The sequence below is a fragment of the Camelus bactrianus genome, chromosome 5, assembly GCF_048773025.1.
Source record: "Camelus bactrianus isolate YW-2024 breed Bactrian camel chromosome 5, ASM4877302v1, whole genome shotgun sequence".
In the NCBI taxonomy this organism is placed as follows: domain Eukaryota; kingdom Metazoa; phylum Chordata; class Mammalia; order Artiodactyla; family Camelidae; genus Camelus; species Camelus bactrianus.
Genome location: NC_133543.1, coordinates 66,221,820 through 66,241,173, shown reverse-complemented (window position 1 = coordinate 66,241,173; position 19,354 = coordinate 66,221,820). Strand labels below are relative to the sequence as shown.

Below are 19,354 nucleotides of genomic sequence, written 5' to 3'. Positions count from 1 at the left end.
TGTCATCATTAGATCATATGACAATGTATTCATTTGATTATTTTCTGTTTCCCTCCCCTAGTTCATAAGCTCTTTGAAGATGAGACTTTTTAATGTTCCATACACATTTACCTTCCTAATACTGGTATGGTACCGATACGAAACAGGTTCTCAATATAAATGTATTGAATGAATAAAAAAGAAATATACACCAAGCTTATGATGTGACTTGGAATTTAAAAAAAAATGTTTTTTAGGCCAAAAAAAGTTTTTTTTTTAATTTAATTTTTTGGGTTCCTTTTTTTTGGAGGGGGTAGTTAGTTTTATTTACTTATTATAATGGAGGTACTGGGGATTGAATCCAGGACTTTGTGTATGCTAAGCATGCACTCTACCACTGAGCTATACCCTCCCCCCTCACTTGGAATTTTAAATCTGGACTTATAGTTCACAGTTACTGTGCAAAAGATAGGATTGTAGGCTTGTTCATCCTCTGAATATTTCTTCATCCATGCAATGAAGTGGACACTTATCTCTTTAGAAGAAATGATAGATATGTATGAAATCTTTTCAGAGCCAAAGCAGCTATTTAAATAAACATAGTAGCAATCCTCTGATTTGATTTCTTCATTTCCCTTTTAGTTTGTGAAGGTACGGTGAACACCCATTATGACTCAGATCTGCTGCTGAATGTCAAAGATACAGCTATGAACAAGACAGAGATACCCTACCTCAGTGGAAAGTGTAGTCTAGGAGGTAGTAAAGCAAAAATTAGGAATGAACGTGATCAGCTTTTTATAGAAGTAAGTACCCTTTTGAAACTGAGCATATATTAAGTGCTCAAGAAAAAAATTGTTAAATAAGTGAGTATGTTAAAATTCTCAATCAAAATTTAATCTTTTTTCACTTACAAGTTAAGAGCAAACTTTTTTTCATAGAATCTCCTTTTACAATATCTCTGTGATTAACAGGATTTGGAGTAAATTGTCTAAAAGCACATACATATATTTTACCTACAAAATACCGCCATCTTTCCATGAATTACTAGGGGAAGGAAAATTGTCCTGCAAAACCAGGTGAGACTGTTCCTTTCAGAAGTAAAAATATTCAGGCATGTGTTGTCTATCACTGTACCATCACTGTCCAGGGAAGTGTCTGGCGCAGAGAAGATAGAAAATGCGTTTTTTGTTGAATTGACCTGAAGGAATATAAGAAAGGAAAAGTATTTGTAGTTTGTGGCCAAAAAGATCTCTAGAATATCACAATACAGACATCTTACTTTAGTTAGCTGTTCATTTCTTTTATATTTCTTTGCTTCAATGTCAGTTATGGTCATAAAATTCATAATTACTATACACAGAACCATTAAAAGAGCACAGTTTAAAATAACTGAAGTGTTCGTGCCACCACAAAATTTACATCACTGTGAACCTCCCAGCATACTGTATTCTGTAATGTAGCTGTATAATGCATTTACTTAATAAATGACTAAATTATAATACAATCCTTTTTCCTATCTTAGCATAAATTAAGTTGGAATGAATGTACACAATACAGTTAAGTCACTCTGATTTCTAGCTTGAAAATAATTTCCTAGGCCACAGAATTTGTCCATTTTGAGATTAAACAGGTGATTTATAAAAGCAAAATCACCTAGTAGGTTTTGCATGTAAAGGAGAAAAGAGGGTTTTAAAGGATGAAAACAAAAATGATATTTGACATATAAACTGTTACTTTGTCCATACCACAACATCATTTTTCTCTTTATCCTTACATAGTTAAGGAATGTCTCAGAGTCATCCTCAAAATAAAAGGAACTAAAAAGTCATTTTAAATCATTTTACATATTTCATATTCAAAATACGGATTTTCAGGTTTCTTTAGAGAATTATTTATGGGTTAGGCCTTTTTTGGTAAAATGTAAGGGATTTTTCCTGCCAATTTATAAAAGCACAGAAAACAGACAAAGGCTCAGCTGACAGCCTTCCAGCTTTAGTGCCGCCAGCCATCTGTTTTCTATAAGGTAGTTGTTTTTTCTTGTTAAATTCTCCCTGTGAAATATTTTCCTTGAGATTTCTTTTTTTGGTCTGTGAATTCTGCCCCATAATACAACTCACTAGTTGACCATAAAGGCACAAACAGATTCTGGGGGAGCTTTGCAACTTTTTTTTTGACTGCACATATACATTATACTGCATGTAAATACATATATACAATATACTGCACTTTTTTTTTTAGTTTACATATGTGTACTGATCATTGTTTCTAAGAACAGATTAGAGCTTTAGCTTTTTAAACTTACATAGTTATTAAAGGAATAAAGCCAACCACAAAATAAGAATCAACAGAATGTGGTAATCCAGCCATAACGGACAGTCAGGTGGGGAGCTTTGCAACTTCTTACCTTCACACCAGAGTCTCACTGTACTGATCTAAGTTGGACACTTTTTTCCTGGGAGATTTATTACTAAAATACCTTAAAAAGATGATTATTGAGTGAGATTTCAGATTTGTGGCAGTTCTTCATGGTAAATTATCTATGGAGGGGAATCATACTTAGATTTTATCTGTTTTGTTACAAAGAAGGAGCAGAAAATATATTCCTTTCTAACAACTGGGCATAAGGAAGGAAAGGCTTTAAATGGGCATGATTATACTAAGGAACAGTAGTTTTCCTATTGTTTCTTCACATTGAAAGAAAGTAGTACATCATTGGAAGTGCTTATTGTGATGAGTACAGTAATTACTCCCAAATCTGGCATCAAAATAGAAGCTTTTAAAAATACAGATTTCTAGCTGCAAAACAAACAAAATCATAAGAGGAATTTGTATTTAAAAAAAAAATTGATTCTCATGCAAAGCCAGATCTGAGAAGCACCAACTTAAAAAACAAAATAAAGGCTGACATTAAAAAAAAAAATAAAAAGAAACCCTTCAGTTTGAGGGATACACAGCATTTAAAGTCACAAAACACATATAATTTTTATGGGACAGATTTTGCATGAAATCTTTGACTGAAGGAAGAACTGACAGGTCATAAACTATCGTCAGAGAAATAACCTGAAGCTTTAAATGGCTCTAAAAGATGAAACTGGGATTTGTCTCCCAGCCCTGCAGGCTCAATACTATTGACTTTTTAAAAACATAGGTGTGGGTCATGTGGCTGAAATCACAAAATATTCTGTGAGGACTTAAATGAGTCTTGTCATGGTACTATATAATTAGCCTCAAAAACTTTCAGTCTGTGATTACATGAAACACAGGTGTATTGCTGTAGGCAGGTAGCTCAGGTATTGTAGCATTATTAACAGGCATGACTAATTGCTACCGCAGCTTTGGCCAGTATCATCTGCTAACTCAGAAAAATTCTTCTTGCCCTACAAAAATCACCTTTCCCCTCTTCCCTACGTCTTATCACTGCTGTTCTTGAAATCTGAGTGCACTCCTCTTTAGTGATGTTATTTATGTGGACAGACCATAAGACTGGTTGTTAAATACTTGACCTCAGGGTACTTTGTGGGAGAAATGGGATTCCTCTACTGTGATCACAGCCCGACACCAATGGATTTCTGCCAATACATGTAATGCATGATTTCTCTCTCCTCCCTAACCTACATCACATTCTGATAGGTACTCACAAGGGGAGAGAGGCGAGCATGAGTTTACTTCTGATATATATGTAAGTGGGGTTGAGGCAGGCAAGAGATGTCTAGGAACCTCTGTGCTAAATAATAATAATGATTGTGTTTGAATAACATTGACTTTTCAAACCATTTTCATATCTATTTCATTCTCAAAACAGCCTTGTGTGAGGGGAGTATATTACCCTATTTTTTAGATGAAAAAAATTTGAGGATCAAAAAAGTTGTCATTTGCCAGAGGTTACATAATCTTCAGTGCCAGGGTTCAAAAAGCAAAACAAAACCAAAAGCTGAGCTTTCCTCAACTCCTCAATTTCCATCCCCCCTGTGTCACTTTGCCTTTTAGGGGTTCCCAGTGACCGGAGTGAAAGTCAAAGTACCTCTGACAGGTTCATCAGTTAGGGCTGCAAGTTGGCCCTCTCATCCCCCATTCCTTGTTCTCTTGAATTAAGTCAACAGAGTCCTACGTACCCCGAAGGAGGAGCCAAGAAAGAGGTGCCATTTCTTCCAGCCCTGTCCCTTTAACCCACCACTCAATTTCTGCTTCCTCTTCTCTCTTTCCCTCTTCCTTCTAACCATAGTGAATTACATATAGCTCCTGGATAAATTCTTCTTCTTTCTCAATTCTCAGCTGACACTTAGCTTCCACCAGAAAGACTGACCCCTCCTTCTGACAATGCTTGTGTGTGCTCCCTTGGCAGCTCGTATTTATTTCTGTCAAGGTGCTTCTCATTACGTACTTTAATTGCTTGCTTATCTGGCCATCTTCCTCACTGGGCTATAGCTACTTGGAATTAGAATGGTATCTTTCATTCTGTTCAGCTCTAGTACCTGGTGGAGAAATGACATAGTAGGTGCTCACTACTTGTTGGATGGATAAAGACCATATTCCCTCTCCTTAGGACCTTAGTATTCCTTGGAGTGTTTCTGAGGATATTTCTTTGGAGACCCCAATTCATTCCTTCATCTCGCCAAGACCTTTTCAAGGCCCCTACATAGCGCACTGGGTTGTATATATTTCATTTTATTAAACATGGCCATTTTTGTAATTGCTGTTTTTGGCCCTTGGTTTGGAATGCATTTTTATTAAAGTGCTACCTCTGTAGGGGAGATTAGATTTGATTTACATTATTTTATTTACATGCTTTATTAAGAAGCAGAACTTACTCGTCCTGAGTGTTAGGACTTTATGACATTTTAGTATAACTGCCAAAGAGCTGATTTCCTCTTTCTTCTTAAGAAATTCTGAAGAATGTTCCACTTGATGTGCTCTAAGTGCTATATCACTTTTCTTGAAATCCTTCCCTGTTTAGCAACATAAGAAGAAATAAAACTTTATAAATGTTTTTTTAAATAAGGAAGAGAAATACTTTTGGATAAGGAAATACTTCTTGAGTATTAACAATATTTTCTAAAATAGAAAATATTAATTTGGTGTTAGCAATTATAACTGAGGGAAATTTCCCATCATCTCTTTCTATCATACATGTAAAGAATCCACATATACTATTAGATAGTGTACATTTTGCTACCTATTGTCACTTAGCTTTTTTCTTTTACTAATATTTTAAATTATTTCACTCTTAAGATTGACAAACTGATTGCTAAGCTAAATTAACCACCCCCCCAAATTTGAAGTATAATCTAGTTCCCATATAAGAATTAGTTTTTAAATTTCTGACATCTGTAGAACACTCTAAATAGTTTGTAATTTATCATACATGGGCTGGCATAAAGTAGCACAAAGTCATGGCTGGGAGAGGGTTATCACGGCATATGTCATATTCCTGTAAGTTCTGGGTAAACCCTTCACTTATTCAATGAACAGTTTAAGGACTCCAAAGCCTGGGGGCCCATAGGGATAAAAAGCCTCTTGATTTTTTGAGATGAGGTAGAATAATATTGAATATATGAATTCTTCTCTGCAGTACGTACAATTTGGTGTGGTTATGGAGAATGACTTTGTCTATGCCTTAGAATTCCTGACTCCCAGGAAAGTCATTGGTAAATGTAGACAGGCATGAAATAATGCCTTTAAATCTATTCTGTTTGACAATTACAATGCTGAGAATGACCTTAGTCCCCTATGATTGACCCTCTGCAACTCCAGAGAGATTTCTGTTGGTGAATACTTACTTGAGTTTTTTTGTTGTTGTTTTTGTGCTTGTTTGTTTTTGTATCTAGCCCACCTTGTCATCTCATTATCTTATTTGATGATATGGTCCAGTCATGAAAAGTTGGCTGAGCTCATGATAAATCCCATCAGACTTTATATTAGATATTTAGCCAAAAACTTCCTTTAAATAAATCTTAATCATTGCTGTTCTGTTAACATCATAAGAATATCCCAGTTCACACAGTTATCTTCCATTAAATCAGGATGCAAACAAGTCAGGTTTACATTTTTAGTAGATCACATGTCTTCTTCTATTATTATAAAACAAGATGAGCAATCACATCTATTCCATTATTTGCTTTTATTTCTAATCATAGCCAGTCAAACCAATTGTGGTTGAACTGATAAGTTAATAAACAGGAAAAAATTGAAGTTGTAGGTTGGCTCTTGGAGGAAATTTCTATTTTCAAAGCTCTTAACAGAAGATTAGATGTTTTAAAAAAAGGAAAAGAGTTAACAACTTTTGTAAAGATTAGTTCAGACTTGAGAAAAATGAAAGGAAATGAAGACCTGAACATGATGTAATTTAAGAATCCACTGGTTGATGATTTGCTTTAAATCATATTTTTTAAATGTTGAATTTTATTGAATTTCCTTCAATGACATCACCTCTTTAGTTTAAATACACTAGATAGAATAAAGAATGTTGTTTGCTATTAAGGGAATCACATTTATACAATGTAAGCTGAATTTTCTGGGGGAAAATTTCATTTCCTGTGTCCTATAAACCAATCTAAAAAAGAACTACATAAGAGTTGGTATGCAGTCATTTTCTATCCATACTCATCAAAATGCTTGAAAGCTTACTTGTGTCATGGAGATAGTTTCCCTATCAATATCCTGTGAAGCCCCAGGAAAGCTAGGGGAAATTTCACAGGATATTAAGATGGTAACATTTGGTGGCTACACAGGCATAGCATCAGGAAATGAAATATTGACCATTTAGAGTTGGGAGCTGAATGGAAAGAAAGAATGGAGTTCACATTCTTAGTATGTTTCACTTGCTTCCCTTTGATAACGAATTCATTTCTTAAAAAAAAATTATCACTCCCTTTTCCTATCTTTAAGTTGGACCATACTTTACTCTTTTAAATTTTTCTTTCAAGTTAATTCAGATTCTTGCTCTTCATCCTTCATATGGATTGTCAAGGTGTTACTCTTACTTATTTGACATCTACAATTAGAGTATGAATTTTGAATCTTACATATACGAACTTCTCCTTCTTTTATTTGCTCTCTAAAGTAGCAGCCTATTGTCTACCTTAGAATGCAGTAGTTGTGGGGTGTGTGGTTGTTCAAATATTGGCTCTGCTGCTCACTAACTTTGTGATCTTGATTGACTCCAAGCCTCTCCTAGGGTGGTCGTAAGGATGAAATATAAAATGTACATAGGAGCTTAGCATAGCTCTTATGACACAATAAATAGTAACTATTAATGTTTATACTGGGTTGTTCTTCTTTAATATTCACCCCAGTATGCCTTAAATAGGATTTATAATTTTTCTAATCAAATATATCTTTCAAAACTTTCATTTCATTCAATGTCAAGACGGTTTTCTGATCCTGTAGTTACCTGTATTAGTTTTCTGGGGCTGCTGTATAACAAAGTATAACTCATGGGGTGGCTTAAAACAACAGAAATGCATTGTCTCACAGTTCTGGAAGCTAGAAGTCCAAAATCAAGGTGTTGGCAGGGCCATGATCTGTTGGGAACCTGTAGAGGGATAATCCTTCCTTGCCTTGTCCTAGGTTCTGGTGGTTGCCTGCAGTCCTTTACTTCTCTTGGATTGCAGCCACAGCACTTCAATCTCTGCTTCTGTCACATGTGTCCGTGTTTCTCTGCTGTGTTCTCTTCTCCTCTCCTTATAAGGACACCCTGGTCATACTGGATTAAAGACCAACTCTATTCTAGTATGATCTCATTTTAAGTAATTTCATCTTCAAAGGACTTAGTTCCAAAAAAAGGTCAACATATCTTTTGGGGGGACACAATTCCCCTCACAAGTATATCCAATAGATGTTACTTTCTCCATTCATTCCTGAACCTCAAAAGTTATTTTTAAAATTTTTCTAATACTTCATCCCAACCATAGTTAATCCAACTCTACATATTTTCTCTCTGGTGTCTTGTGGATTTACCTCTCTTCATTCCCAGAACAACTATTTCTCCTAACTAGCATATAACTTTTTAAACTAGTGGCCTTTAGTCTCTTTAGTCTCATTTCCTTCCAATTCATCCTCAGTTCTGTTGTTATATTAATATTCCTGAAAGCTACTAATACATTCTTCTGTTTATTCACTTATTCATTTATTCAATAAACATTTATTGGACATGTTCTATGTGTCATGTTCCACATTCACAATACAGAGAGAAATTAAATGTTTTCACCCTCAAGAAATGTATAGCCTGGTAGAGTTTACAGGTAAACAAACAAATAAGTTTGATAGACTGTGGCAGGTATTTTGCCAGGTGTGTGGACAAGATACGATCAGAGCACAGAGGAGAGTGACCAAACTGCATGTGGGAAAGGGGGAAGTCATGAAAAGCTTCCTAGAGGAAGAGGCATCACTCTTCACCAAGAATTCACATCACCTCTTTTTTCTGTAAATGGAACCATTCCCTCCTGATGTGACATGTTTTCCCTCCTCTCTATGCCTCTTTTATGTGGTTCCTGCTCCCGTCCCAGGCACAGTCTTCCTTACCGCCTCAAATATGTTGCATTTTTCAAGACCTACTTTAGACCCCACTTCTGTTCACCCCTCCACAGATAATTTCACCTCATAGTGATCACAACTTTTCAGATTTCTTATACATAATTCCTCAAACATAGTATCTTATATAAACGATGTGCTACTTTGACCTATTGTGGTCATTGGAGAAATAACTGGATAGAAGATAATTTATATTTAGTCTTTAGTAAATATTTGTTAAAAGCATGATTTTATAAATGTCCTTTTTATTACCTCAACTAATAGCTCTTCTAGAGTAGCTTGTGTGTCTTTTCGTATTTTCCTCTCTTCCTTTTGTATCTCTCTGGCATGAGATACGGTGAAACGTAGAGTGGACTCTTGATAAATACTTATGTAATCTATGAAAATAGATATGAATGGATTTGCTGAGTATAAAACAAGTGAACTTCTGGCTCAGATACTTGATACCTTATTTCTCACTGTGTTCTAAATTATGAACTGGCATCCATTGGATGAAACTTGCTGTCTTTCAAGCTAACTGTTATACAACCCAACAGTTTTCGACTTCCTAAAATGTCAGGGCAGTATAACCTTGAGTTCTGTATCGAAATTTGAAGAATGGTATTTAAATTCGGCTTTGTTAAATGTCCAAATGGCTGTAGAACTAGACCAGGAAAAACACATTTATAGTTGACCACAGTGTTGCCAGGCTTAGTCATGGATGGACACTGATTCCTCCCGTGTTGCTGTGCACCACTGTCCTGGCTGCTGCACTGTTGGTCAGCTCCACCCACAGATGAGCCGCACCCCTATGCCCTGCTATGGCACCCACCTGTGGAGGCACCAGAAGGCTTAGAAACAAGGGTACAGTTGTTTTACCCTCAGGCAAGAGAATAGATGCCAAAGAAATGAAAATAAGAAGTAATGAGTGAGAGGAAGTGCCTGAGCTCCTTCAAATCCATCCCAGCCAGTTGGCAGAAAGAAGGCATTCGTTGCCAGTTACCAGCAATGTGCCAGGAGTGCTTAGAAGTGAATTTTTGGAAGAAAACATTTTGGATCAGAGTTTTAGCACTTAAAAAAAGACCTTAAAAAGTATTAAATTAAAGAAAGGAAGTAAGGATATTACAGATCTCTTGTCTTCTCTGACCTCTAGCCTAGGTGGAGTGCCCTTCCTAATAAGTATTTCCACGAGAAGCTGGGTTTACCTTGTTTTATACTTCAAGAACTGTGTTCCCTAACTAGTCTGTGAGCTTCTTGAGGATGGATGGGGAGGAATCCGTTACCTTACTTCTGTATTCTCAATGCTTAGCAAAGTAACAGATAGATAATAAATATTTGTTAAATAAATAAACTATATTATCAAAATGCATACATTATGCTATTTTGATGTTTGGTTCAAGAGTAAGTTCCTTTACTTTATAATTTGAAACCACTCTTAATGCTAAATCTGTTAGAAGACTGAAACATCAAAGAAGCTTGCAAACCTTGCAAGGGGGCTGCTGTACTGGGGGTGCTCATTGGGTGGTATGAATTTATAGGTTTCCATTCTTTCACTGATATGCATTCAGACTGTTCTGGAGTTTGAAATACACATTCTTAACTAAATATGACACTGAAGGACAGTCAATAGGTGATCATTTCCTCTTAAATTAATGCCATTTGGAATTCTCTATTCCTCTCACTCCTAGTTTATTTGAAGTCTGCCTTTATAAACATAACTTTTTTCCCCCCAAAATGATTGAAGGATGTTTTTGTTTGGGATTCTAGAAAGTCCTCAGTTTGATGTTCCTGAGAATTAGTTCTAGTTAATTAAAATAAATAGCATTAGGCAGAGACCTCTCAAAACACAAAGGAAGTTTTCCAGGATAAGAACCAATAATTCAAAAGGGCCAGGATTCATATTGGTTAATGAGAAACCAGAATTAAGTTGATAAAAATTTCAATGTGTATGTGAATTTTCCAAAATGAACTACTGAAATACACGTTTGTATAAACCTACTTTTTCTCCTACAAGAAAGTTTCCTTACCTTTTGCAGCTTCTATATGTTTTGATTGTTTTTGGCAAGGAAGCTGGACTCCAGATGTCTCATCTCATGATCTAAAGTGTGCTAGTTAAGTAGTCAATGTACTAATCAAGTGTTCAATTCTTGTACTGGTTAAGTAGTCAATGAAATTTTCTGTATAAATAAATATTGACTAAATTGACTAAATAACGCCTCCATTCCTTTTTCCAGATTGACTAATTTATTTGGATTAACTTTCAGCAGCAATTTAAGGCCAGTTTATTTGTGATATCCTGGTATATTTCATTTCATCTAAAAGTGAAGGCTTGTATTTTGCCCTTTCCTATACATTCATAAGTAGAGTAACTGAGGCATACTTTTTTTTTGTCACTAAAGTAAACAACCTAGTTAATCTCTTTTTTGTCCAACCAGTATAAATTTTATACTCCACAGGTTAGCAAATGTTCTGCATTCTTCTTTGATCTCAACACCTGATGACCAATGCATTAGTTCAAAATAAATGTTCCATAGCTATTTGGGATTGAACAAATAATTAAAAGTTTTTTGAAAACTCTAAATCATCCTACAGATATTTTAAGAAAATAATATGTTCTTTCCTTTATAGATATTTTCTTCATAGTGGCCGTGTTTTAAGAAATTAAAATATAAATTAAACAATAATGATAAAATTTGGAATTTAAACAAAACTAAAAGGAATTGAATAATTAATAATTTAAACTTTGGAAATTCTAATAAAATTTGTCTATGTTCACATTTCCTCTACATAAGGGTGTTTCAATTCACTCTCCATTCATTTACTTATTAAGGAAAATAACTTCTCAGAAGCACACGGCTTTACAGGTCAAAATCTTGGATTCCATTTTTTGTATTTTTCTTATCAAACCATAGGTTAATGAAATATCACTCATTTAGTTCTGTATTTTGCTAGAGAAACTTGCAAATCCTCCTTCTCGATGCAGTAAAGGTATATGGGGGAAGAAAATGATCGTCTTGGTGGCTGGTCTTCTCAGCCTCCTTCCCCTCTCCCTCCCCCACCCCTCTCCCGCTTTCTGTCCCTCTTTCTCTTTCTCTTCTCCTCCTCCTCTATCTTTGGTTTTCTTGTTTATTGTTCTCCCTGCAAGCACAGAAACTTCCCAATGAATAACTTTGTTGTACATCTAGAAAATTATTAATATAACTTCCCAATAAAGGCAACAGATTCTTTCTACTCCCAAATATTACTGGGGCATTTGTCTGTGGTTGAGGTTCGATGCATATTGAGTCTCGACCTTAAATATGGTGGCTTCTGTACAATCATTAATGTGCATTATAGAAGGTAAGCTGCACATGAAGATAAATAGATGGATTTGTATTTTGAAGTAATGGTTTTAGTGTTTTTATTTAAAAAGGCTATTATCCACTCTGGAAGTATTTGATAGGGGAATGCCACAAAGAAGGGTACAATCCATTTTCATTTCTGCTCTTTGGAGAAATCACCTTATAATTTTAATAGCTACAAAATAGACATAAATTAAGTCTAGGTAGGTCAGGACAAAATTGGGTTGCTATGGGTATTAAAGGTCAAGTCTTTAAATATACCCAGGTGGATAAACTTAGAAATTATGCCTTCAGGCACTAGTGCGCCCCACTACTTCCTGAAGTGAGCCCCAGAGAGAGTAGTGCATAGAGGGCTTCTTCAGGTCCTCTTTAGACACTTCAAAATATTTTAGAATCCTTGGTAGGAAGATGAATGGGATCAAAGAGCCATTGAGAACTGTGGAATGTTTAGATCATTGTAAAAGGAAGTTCAGCTTGGTCAGGGTGAGGGCAGTGAATAAAGAATAAGTCAATAAAGAATGAATTAGAAGGAATAAACTGACTACAGCGATGTCTAGATTTTTCTCTAGAAGCCTTAATATTCTTCTGCATCAGGAAAGATAGGAAAAGAAAGCAAAATGCCTCTGCAAGGACATCATAAGGTACAGAGTTAAACTGATACTAAAAATGTCTTATCATATACAACATTTGATTTTATACTCATTTAAATATCCCATACTAAATATTCTCTTATAATATAACAACTCTTTTTAGTTAAACAATGAATTAAAATGTATGTTATTTTTAGGATATTATATCGGAAATAAGTAACATTAATACACTATATTCCTACAGTGCCAGGTATTTTAAATTCCTGTAGGTATGGCTTGTATTTGAATAGCAGCAAAATTACTGCTTCTCTAAAAATTGTATAATAAGCCCAGGATCAAAGCAAATAATTTCATATGCAGTATGGTCTAGATCTCTTTCTTGTACTCTTACAATTTGCTCCTTTTTATGTACTATAGAGTATTATAAAACAATTCCACCATCTAAAGCAACTAACACAAACAACTAATATTCAACAAATTAATTCAAGAAGTATTTATTGAACATCTACTATGATCTGACTACTATTCATCAGGATATATCAGTGGGCAAGCCAGAATAAATTGTATCTATTCTTTTAAAGCTATAGTTCTATCATCAGGAAACAAAACAATAGACATAAATACAATAATATAGTAGGTTCCAAAGTGCTAAGTACTGCATTAAAAGAAAATTGGTGGATGGAGAGTGACATGGGTGCGTGTGTGCGGTAATTTTCAATTGGTTGTAATGCAGTCAGAGTAGGCTTCATGGAGAAGGTAACATTTGAGCTAAGGCTTGAAGGAAATGATGGAAATCTGAAATGTGGGTACTATCTATTGCTCAGAATTTGTTACTTACTTAATTTGTCTCCAGACTATATGAAAGCCATGCTATTACCTATTTGAAAGAGAAATAGCCAAGCACATTTTTGGTTCTCTTCTTTATTTCAAGCAATGTCATGTTGGGGAGAGATTAAATAGACAGACTTCATTCAGAACAATTTAAAGCCTTTCATGCATTTAGGCGGACAGACACATTGGGCATAGCACAGATTGTACTTAATTATTCACTGAGGATTACTATTTAAGAATAGGACTATGGTTTGCTATAGAAATTACTACCGAAATTTCTAGTGTATTCAATATAAGGCAGGCCCAGTTCCCTTTGTGATGTTTTTATAGCTATTCAATAGTTTGAGCCATGAGTCTGGAAAAAAAAAAATCTATGTCAAATTCATTAGCAGACTGAAAGTTGCTTTTCCAGACAAAACTGTAGATGAGCATTTCATGTGCTTTATGTGTAGTTTTAGTTTCACATTTTGGCCACAATCATTTAGATTTCCCAATGATACATGGAAAGAAACTGAAGTAGTACCTAATAGAAAAGATTTTCCTTTTTATTTTTTCCATTTTAAGTAAAGTAAAAACAGCAGTTTTACTAGTTAACTGAAAAAGCCTTTGCATCTGAGATTGAGAAACGTTTTATGGTTGTATTGAAGAAACTAACCACTTTTGCATTAGGGTATCTACTCTCATTTTATCGGTATCCTTCACTGACATACTGTGTATGAGTTGTCTTCTTTTTCAAATCTCAAGATACATTTTCAAAATTAATTGTTATTATATTGCTTCAGAATATAAAATATGATTGTCCTAATGGAACAAAAATTTAACTCAACTCAAATAATCATTGAATGGCTACCCTTGTTTGGATGGTACAATAAAAGACAAAGGGCACACAAAAAAGTAATATTTTGAATAACCATCCAAAAAGAGATTTAAATTGGGGGTGGGGAGTGGGCACATACTGGAAAGTGAAATTCTGTAAGTGGATTGAAGAAACAAAAGATGCCAAACTTCACAGGCCTGCTCCATACTCACCTCCCACCCACCCTCTCACAGACCTTGAGGCTGAGGTGGAAAAATATTGTCAAAGTATGAAACAGGCCCCCTCAGCTATCCCTGGTGGTTTCATATGTGTCTAATTTTTCAAACGTTGGGGATAAGATAAGGAAAGAGAAATGATGAATATGGAATTGTTGGCATTTCGTCAGAAGAGTCTAAGGGAAGAACTGAGTACTCTAACCTCTATCTCTCCCTCATGATGATAAACAGTGCCTGAGAGCAGAAGGAAGGGAGGGATTTCCTTGGAAGAGTCTCTGGAACTGAGTCCAGCAGCTGGGGCGATGCTGTGCATTGGTAAAGGCAGCAGCTGTGGTTTGGTCCAGAGCGGCCAGTGGGGCTGTTCTGTTGCTGCTTCCCTTGTCCCATATGACATTCTCATGAGGCCACCAGCTGACTGTGCCACAATTCTAGCTCTTCAAACACTTTTACAGTTAGAGAAACTTGAAATAATGTTTACCTAGACCTTCACAACCCCAGAAGGGACCAAGACCAGCTGGGTCAGGAAGGCTGAAGCATTGCTATAATTTTTGAAAATTTTTTTTCAAAATAGGAGCTGCTATGACTGACCCAGTTGTCTTCCTTTCTGACCCCACAGAGGTCTAGATGTCAGGCACACACTTAGCAAGAACCACCAAGTGACCCATTTCCCTTTCATCCAAAATAGGGGTCCTAAGTGCACATCCCCTCTGGGAAGTTTAGGAAAGGAGGAAAGGAAGCATCATGTGCTATATTTTTAATAAGTACATCAATGAACTAGTCCTTCCTTCCTTCCTTCACTCACACATTCATCTACACAGCAAATATATTTATGAAAGACTCATTACATGACATTGGATGTGAAAGTTACTGAGATGAACACATATCTGGCTATCTGGCTACTAAGGAGCTCACTACAGTCCAGTGAGAGAAAATGATCTGAATGAACACTTGTCTGAATAAGAGATTTAAAATTGTTGTGATATGTGAGCACATTATTTCTGCAAGGAAGAACTTTAGTTAACATCTAGGGAATGTCTAGCATAGATTTAGGGACTTCTATTTCATATATTTTTCAAAATCCTTAGGTAGACTCCAAAGTTTAATATTACAAATAGAATCGGGGGTAGGGTATAGCTCAGTGGTAGAGTGCGTGCTTAGCATGTATGAGGTCCTGGGTTCAATCCCCGGTACCTCCATTAAAACTAAATAAATAAAAATTTTAAGAACAACAACAACAAATAGAACCACATCTCTCCTGGGTAGTCAAAGTTTTCAACATGGCCATTTCTTTGCAGACTTTTTTGCACAAATATGATTATATAAAGGAATGTAGACCTAGGGTGCGGCCCATAGTTGTCAAGCAGAAGTTCTGATGGCTGAGTTTATAATTGTCTATTATAATAAGATGGTGGATTTGGTCTGCCATCTAGTGATTAAGAACTGAATTCTTACAACTAAATTTAAAAGCACATAAGTTTTATGAGGAGACAAATCTATGAGGTTATATGAGAAACACAGGACAACTGAGTTATTCTCAAACAAAACGTGGTCAGATAAAAATACATCTCTTCTCTCTAAGATACTGGTGCCAAGATGTTTGTGGTAATGACTTTGCAGTGGATTAGTTCAATTTGTTGGAACATTTGGTAAGGGTAAAAGAATTCTGTAGCTTGGAAGACAAAATTTTTGGAAGTTACAACACCATGGAGGATTATAAAATAATGATAATACTATTAGATATCTACGAGTCCTCTTCAACTGTAGGAAAGTTAAAGAAACATAAGTAGGGAAAATACAGGTGTCACACTATTTTGGTTTTGGAATTCTTTTTCAGATTTTACAAGAAATAATTTTTAAAGTTCCAGGACTTTGAAAAAGCTTAATGTCAGCTTGCATTAATTGTATGATTTTCAGAGGGAAATCTGGAGGTCAGTATTGAATTGCTCAGAATGTCACAAGAAAATTCCTTTTTAGTTTTTTTAAATAATATTATCATTCATGGAATAATTATGTCATGACAGCTTCACTGCAAATTGGCTGCAATTTTGCCTTCTATTTTATTTTTCTTTTTGTTTGAATAAACATTGATGTAGAAAACAGAAGGGACAGTCTAATCATAAGGTGTACAACTACCATGTACAAACCTGAGAACTGTCTAAGACACCCGGTGTTTTCTACCCACTGTTTCTTTGCACACGTCTTTCATTCAGACATGAACAATGAGAGTTCACTGAGTTTTTGTGCCTTCTGTGATGTGCATGGATTCTTGTGCGGGGGAGGGGAAAGCAGGGTTTGGCAGTGAATGCGGTTTTTCATCTCCTTGCCATTTAAAAGCATTCCAGCTAACTTTCCACATCATCTTAAATTTAATTATAAATTCTCATGGGGAAAAGGACCAGTGATGACTCAGAGTATAAAACTAACTTTTAACATTGTCATTTAAAGCAAAGTAATATAGTGGCCCACTTCTTTGCCCCTTGGATTGAGGTTATGCTGTCTTAAATTTTCAGGAAGAAACTGACCTTCTGTGAATTAACTGAGAGAATGTGTCTTTTTATTGGAACCCTGAAGGAGCCACGGAGAACAGGATAACTCACCTCTGAAGAGTCTCTCATAGATTTTAATGATATTTAATCGATAATATTATTACATGTCATCTTGTTTTTGTTTGTTTTCATATTCTCTACTACCACATGTCTAATTGTTCATCAGTGAAGTTGCGGTCTACTTCACAATGATAGCATATATTTTTGAGAATAGACTACATATACTTTCAGTATTTTGCACATGCAGTACTTGGCATATACCCACTTAACTCTCAGTAAATACATGGGAAAACTTCTGCCTCCCAGGGTGTGGGAAGGGAGAAGCAAGCTAATTGAACTTATGGTATATCTCATTTTCAGTCAGTGGTATTTAGTGCTTGTGACTGGATATTTCTTTCTCAATCATAAAACAAAGTTATTCTTTATTTACCTAATGAAATAGTTTGATGGACTATGGATGTACATCCATTTCTATATAGGTTGTGTTTGGTGGAAACATTCACCGTGGAACTACATTGTCTGAAAGTGATTTTTCACCTAAAAGTAGCACTGCTTATTTGATGTACAAGTGTCTTATTTTTTTCAAAATAGTCCTGCAGAAAAGCATATTAAAGCAGGGTATTTATTTTCTTCTTGGTTTAAAATACCTATAGTTACTAGATATACAGAGACAATATTGTCTTATTGATTAGCTGTATATTATGTGATAAACATCTTTTGATGAAGATGAAACCATTTATAAACTTCATGCTCTTCTTATGAATAGCATGGAATCCAGGATGTGGTGTCATGCTCTGAAAGCAATTTTCCATTTACCAAATATCTGTGATGAAAGACTATGTGAAGCAAAGTATTCCACAGAGAAGTGAGAGAAGGTTAACCAAGAAGAACTTTCCACAGTTAGTAAGATGGGTATTTGAACAGATGTCTTTATTCTAAACTGAAATCATTTTCATCTGTAGTTCTGTATTATCATGTGACTATATCTATTCTGATAAATATATAAGTATTTATAAATAGAAATAGAAATAACTTGATGTCATAAACTAATTGTGAATGCATTTTTTAATTTTTAGTTTTATTTTTGTAAAGTACAAAGTTAATGCTAGTGCAGTTAAATTAGTGAACCATAATTTAGATTCATTCATTTATTCATATCCATCCATTGAACAAGTATTTGTTGAATGTTGGCTCTATGCAAGGTGTGGTGGCAAGCTTTAGAAATACCATGATGAACAAGACACATTAATTCTTACCTTAATGTAATTTATTGTCTAGTGTTGAAAATAAGAAAATAAGCAAGTAAAAATAAGTAAATTAATACTAATTGTGACATTTTTTTGAAGGCAGTGATTTTTTTGCCTAGCTGTTTCATTTTGGAAACTGTTTAATTACCTTGCATATACACAAAATGAATAAATAGAATGGATGAATGAATTGAGTTTTTTAAAGAGTTCCGTGAAATGTATCAATTGGGTAAAGGAAGTCTGCTTTAACAGGATGGTCAGAGAAGAATTGTGGGGACAGGTGCCAATTAAGCAAACCGTAATAGTCAGCCTGAGAAGAGGGAAGGAAAGGTAGTGCCAGGCAAAGGGATCAAGTTGTACAAGGACTGGGAGGGAGGCCTTTGGGCTTTAAAAAGGAACTTTGATTTAAGTCATTGGAAAGCTCCTGAAGGAATTAAGCGAGGATTATATGATCCACTTCATGTTTTGAAATACTATAGTTTGTTTCTTAAGAATTACAAAGTTAAAGACGTAATGTGTGTTTATTTTATAGTAAATGTATAATAGACTTACTATTACCATTTGTGTAAACGTGTGTATATTCTTTTCCAACATATTTTGCATTAAATTTTCATCTAAACGTGAAAAAGCATTTGGCAGATATTATGTAATAGCTGACCAAATTGTTTTGGTCATGGCTTTCCTTAATTACTTTTGATGCAAAGATAATTAATGCATTGCCTGTATAAGCTTTGCATTTCCATTGCAGTTTAGAAAGCACCTTTAGTTTAGGATGTTTAATGGAAATCCACTCCATGAAATGGGTCACTGTTACTTCTTTTTAATCTTAATATTTAAAATTAATTTAAATTTTTCTTCATGGTACTTGAATACATACTGTCTTCTGTTGTTGTGAGATTTACTAATCAAAAGCTTCTAATCATTTGAAAGTCACAGAGTTTACCAAATGCTGAAATTATGTGTTCTCTTCAGAACCATTCTTTTTCCCTCCTTTTCAAATGATTTATTTTTATCCCTCAAACATAATCTTACCATGTTTGGCTATTTGTACCTTCAAAAATGATTTTGTAAGGCATTCCCTGATTAAGTACACTTACTTTGGATCACTTCTTTTTCTTCCTCTGTCACATTAGAATATAGGTATTATAATAATTTAATTGTGAATTACATTCTCTGTCTTTAAATACCAAATGAAATAAGTTCTTCTGTGTTTTGCCTTGTTAGGTTACCGCTTAGCTGAGGTTTTCAGAACCCACAAGATGACTCACCTTCTTAAATAT

General features: G+C 35.0%; 1 protein-coding gene across 3 annotated transcripts in view; it reads left to right on the top strand.

Moving 5' to 3' along the window:
• The window catches only part of COL5A2 (collagen type V alpha 2 chain), a 288,171-nt gene that overhangs the window by 204,467 nt on the left and 64,350 nt on the right, over window positions 1–19,354 (top strand). The gene's annotated exons all lie outside the window — the stretch shown is intronic.